Genomic DNA, 5,271 nt, shown 5'->3' on the forward strand with positions numbered 1-5,271 from the left:
GTGTCTTTAGGTCGGTCAGTTCAGCCGGGCCGAGTTACATTCCTGGGATTCCTGCTACATATGGTCCACATTCCAGCCGGTCTGCTGAGAGGCCCACTGCTCCTCGTCCTCGCCGCCGGCCCCCGCGGGGACCGGCCCAGAACCGGGCTCGATGCGCCGCTACTCCCGCCCCAAAATAATCCACGGGTCCCTCACGCAGCCGTGCCCGCGCGGGGCCTGGACCTTATTAGGCTTAGCAGAAGACCCGACCGGGCGTTCGGTGACATTTCATTTCGCTTTTTTTTTTTTTTTACTGTCAGAGCTTTATTCTTCCTCTGCATGTCTTCCCCTGAGGCCCTGGCTCTTGCCCTGGCTCCTGCTCCAGCCACGTATGGGCGTGCGTGCAAATCCTACAAGCACAATAGTCCCTGTTCTCAAACTAGGTCACCTACAGAAATGTGTGAAAAACTAAACCTGGGATAATTTATTTAGACGAACGCTCTGCACACACACACACACACACACACACACACACACACACACACACACACACACACACACACACACACACACACACACACACACACACACACACACACACACACACACACAGACCAACACTTGTGGCCAAACAGGTCATCAATCCCTTTTTCGAACCAGCCCAGTTCAGCTACTGTGGCCGCGGGTGAACGAGGCCCTCGGCCCGTCGTCGGGGGCGATGGAGAGAACTTTTCCAGCGGACGGGCGCGCGCTGCAACATGTGTCGCCCATATGAGCGCGGGGCCCGTCTGGTGCCATAAACAGCCCCGCTGAGGGCTGGTGACGACCTCCCTCATGAGTCAGTGACAGCGCAGCCAGTCGGACGAGCGTTAGCGCCGCATCGCCAACTGCTCAGACCGCGCCAGGCTGGCGTACGCCCACGCCCCCCCCTCCCCATGCACACGCAGGCGCGGGTACACGACACCTGCCAAGGCGCTCCGCTGCTCATGAGCACACAGTCACTACCTCCGTCCGTGTACGACATCACCGCCCGTCAACCCATAACGGACGCAAATGGAAATTAGCGTGCGCGAGCGGATCCCAAAGCATGGGAAATACTGGGCCCAGCTAGCTGGAGTTGGGCCTCGGAGCTGTCTGGGTGTGGCCTGAGGACGTGCAACCTCACTGCAGCTACCGCATTTCCACCGCAGATCCTCCCCTCGTCCACCGGCCATCAATAACCGTCAGTGCTCAGCCTGTTCCCCAGTTACACCAGGCCGCTTGATGGGCTGGTCATTCATACGCAAGTTAGCAGAGCACGAGTGACTCATCAAATGACATTTTATTTTTTCTTTCTGCTCAACATGAGCAACACAAAGTGGTTCGAGCTCCACGTGTAGGTATTTGGAGAGTTACTGTAAAGGGCCTGTTCGTCAGGTCCGAACTGTTCCTCAGTTTGCAGAAGCATTAAAGGACACTTACGCAAAATCCTAATGCAGGAAGATTCTCTGATATCAGCTCCAACTAAAGTATGACTTAGCATTGGCCTCTTGATGATAAGCTCACATGTCCAAAGGAGTGTGGTGCCCTTTCAGTGTGTGTGTGTGTGTGTGGGTGTGTGTGTGTGTGTGGGGGGGGGGCACGCCGGACGTCACTGCTGGACCACCGCATTAATCACACCTAGTCGCACAGCGACAACGCTCACATGGGGTTAACAAACGCACACAAACGGGCTCAACAATCTGAGTAGCGCACAAAGACAAGAGTAAGACAATAACAACGGTGTCATCTGAACCGTCCTTCATCTGAGGATCAAAAGATTTTACATTCTTCAGGTCTGTTCTACAGTCAACCTTGAAATATGAGAATGACTAAAAAAAACTGTAAAAAAATGTTCTGAAAACCTTAAATATTATAGTTTGTTTTTAACCTGTTCCAGAATCCAAGCAGTAAATCTACCTATAGCAACAATCTGACATTGCTGTTTTACTAGTAACGTGAACTCAGCTGCATCTCGTGAATACGTTTTCACACTCGTATATGTGTAACTTGCTCCGACAATAAAGCGTGGGTGGGACGTATGCTGGAACTGTGACGTTCCAATACTACTCAAGTTCATTATTTAAAAAAAAATTGAAAGATGAAAATTTGATAATCCAGATTTTCCCAGTGGCCTGAGCTCTATGTGTAATAACCTATCAGTGGGTAATTACAGCACAGGCAGCAGGCAGGACACTCCTGAGCGAAGGGGGGGCAGTGGTGGAAGCCAGCGTGAGCCGCGTGCCACTCTCATCTCCAGAGCATCTCCAGCTTTAATTCGAGACAATTTGTGAAATCATAGAAGGTAAAAAAAGTTTCTTTCTCTTACTTTGACAATTTAATCAAATAGGATCAGAATGGAGCGGGGCCCTTGGAAAACAAGCAGCCTTTAATGAAAGTATCGTCTGGGGGCCTGCAGCCAACAGAACCGACGGAGTGCACAAATTAAACGCATCCATATGGATTTTGTACCTCAAGATGAGCAGCGACGACAAAATCCAACATGCGTTTGATTGACACCGATCTGATACATGTGGACGATGCTGGAGCTGCAGCTCAGCAGCAGGTCTGTACAGAACTATAGTCAGGCCCAACACACTTCTGTCTTAAATGACCTGAGTTGTGGAACCTGAGCTGAGATAATATTTTAAATTTTCATGATGAAATGTTTAAAGTAAGTACGTTTGAGGGCCCTGAACGCGGCCTTTAGCATTACATAACCCCGTCAATAGAATTCCCAGATCACAGAACACAGATCCCCTCAACTTGCAACAGGTTGATTAACACGGTCTTAAAACAAGGGTGTAAAGGAAAACAAGAAAAAACGAATCTAAGTACATTTCAAGGCCAGAAGAACTAAGAGGTCAAATTGACACAATAAAAGGCAATGTAATAGAACCCCGCCTTACCTTACAATCACCCCTGTAGATTCCTGGAAGTGGATCCCGATGCCAGGAACTGAAGTTGGTTAAGAGACATGAGGATCTACTGTAGGCACCTGGAGATCCTGAGGAGGGGGGGGGGGGGGTGCACAAGACAAGCTTGAAAGGGAAATGAATGACGCAGAGAGAGAGAGAGAGAGAGAGAGAGAGAGAGAGAGAGAGAGAGAGAGAGAGAGAGAGAGAGAGGGAGGGAGGGAGGGAGGAGGAGGAGGAGGAGGGGGGAGCACAGCACATTCATGTTGCGCTACAAAGGGTGGGGCCTTAAGGAATTCATCTGCTTTCCTCCGGCCTTAAATCTTTCCTTAAACAGGCTGTAAAGGCTCAGTCCGCCCGCGCGCTGAGTTATGGTCGAGTTAACGTGGTGGAAATACGTCGCGAGCGAGTCCACGGTCTCCTGTGACAGGTCGCGCGCACTGAAGCCACACAGACCCAACTCCACATTGCTCCTCTGCTGCCTGCTGGATGTACATGCGTACTGTACAACGCCCCGACGCTCGCGACGCCACAGACACGCCCGCCCCATCCGCGCCTGACGATAGCCTCGCGCCGCGTGACGCGAACGCACCGCAAGGAGAGGTTTTAACCGGGGGCCTGCGCAGAAGGACGGCGCAAAAAGAACCCTCCCGTGTGTCCGGTTCACACTGACACCGCGTCCGACTGACACGATACAGCGTGATCGAACGGGAGACAGCGCCGTCGCGCGCCCTCTCCTGTGGCCTTTTGAATGTCACCTCCGATAAAGGGGCCGGAAAAAAAAGTTTGCAAAACGTATCCGACAGTCGCACTTACTTTGACACAGGTGATTCTGCCGGTTCCAGCGAGGCGCTCGTCGGCGAGACTGCGCCAGATCAAATATGCGCAGTTTGTGCGCCGCTTGGATCAGACTGGAGGATTATTAGGCTCTGTTCGGACTGTTTCCCCCACGCCCAGTTTGCCCGTGGCAGCGCTGGCTACGGTAAAGTTGCCACGTCCGTTACATTTCACAGACCCGTGAAAACACGGCGACTTGACGAGGCAGAGGCAAATACTCGACTTCTGCGCGTCAGTCCAGTTAATCTAGGCTACTGCGGGGCATCTGAGCCAGAAATGTGCGCACATCAAGATGGCAATACGTTCGTTATGTAATATCTCCCTTAATTAAAATGTCTGAAGAGAGTCTTTAAAGCCCGGTGGCAAATCTCAGCGATGACTGGACTCTGGCTGAGTGAAAAGAGTCGGTTCTGTAACGTGTTTCAGTCCAGAAGCGTCACAGAAACCCTCAGCCACACCTTAACTCTCAATCAATTTTTTTCTGACACTTCCAGCGGTTTCGACGAGACGCAAGTTCGCCCTGACAGTGTGTGTGTTGTCCGTTTTTGACGTCGATACCTTTGAAAAAAGAAAAGACAAACGTGAAAGCGCTCCAGGCTCAGTATCCTGCTGGCCGGTCCCATCCCCGGGCTGCTCGCTGCTCCTCGGGGGTCCCTCCCCGGTCTCTCTCCTCGGTCCAACTCCTCGCTTCAAACCGGCTTCTCACCCCGATCAGCTGGCGGAGCCGTGACGTCAGCACGCGCCGAGAGCCAATCAGACGCGCACCGGAAAACTCCCTGCTGACACCCACCGTCTACGTACGTCGACGACCGCATGCGCCGACCAATGGCAGCGCAGATTTCTGTGAGAAATAGGGCGGGCGTTAGACACACAGACCAATCGGATCGCAGCCGCCCATAAGAGGCGTTTTATCCTCTGACCTATTGGGTGTTGGGAAGTATTATGCGTGCGCTGGGAACTTTTCTACATCAGCAAGCTACAGATGAAAATGAAATTATAGATGAAATGTCACTGTAAGTAATAACCGGTTAACACCCTACACTTCGCAAAGTCAACTGCTAATTACTGTTATTTCCAAATTGGGTCTCACACCAAATGTCAAAGTTGTCGTCTGTATTGTGTTCATGTCAAGGGGAATTTATTTATATAACCCAATACCGCAGTGCTTTGCACAACGTCTCACACTGTCCTACACACTATCCTCAGACGCATAATTCAAATAATCCAGGAAATAAATGCAGGAAAAAGGAAACCCGGCTCCATTCCTCTCTTATAAAGGCCATTTTTTTCTACTGAATAACTGTAAGTGTTCAACCAAACTGTTCTCAGTGTTCTAAGACTTCTCCCAGTGCTGTAATCTTTTAAATGTCATTACAATGTTCAGGTTGAAAATAAAGGTCAAGCTTCACTACAGAAGATGTGAATGTGAGACGACAGAGTAAATGAAAGAGATAAATGATTAATTAGTGTTAATTGACAATAGCTTAACAATTTGCAAAGCATAAGATCTGAACCACATATG

General features: G+C 50.5%; 1 long non-coding RNA gene across 1 annotated transcript; it reads right to left on the reverse strand.

Moving 5' to 3' along the window:
* Nucleotides 1–276: 276 nt before the first annotated feature.
* Nucleotides 277–4,442, reverse strand: LOC129605025 (uncharacterized). The gene is made up of 2 exons (XR_008696493.1): nt 4,308–4,442; nt 277–3,004 (listed from the first exon to the last, which is right to left on the reverse strand). It is a non-coding gene; the product is annotated as an uncharacterized LOC129605025 (long non-coding RNA).
* Between the last annotated feature and the right edge of the window lie 829 nt (nt 4,443–5,271).

This window comes from Betta splendens, chromosome 13 (assembly GCF_900634795.4).
Source record: "Betta splendens chromosome 13, fBetSpl5.4, whole genome shotgun sequence".
In the NCBI taxonomy this organism is placed as follows: Eukaryota; Metazoa; Chordata; class Actinopteri; order Anabantiformes; family Osphronemidae; genus Betta; species Betta splendens.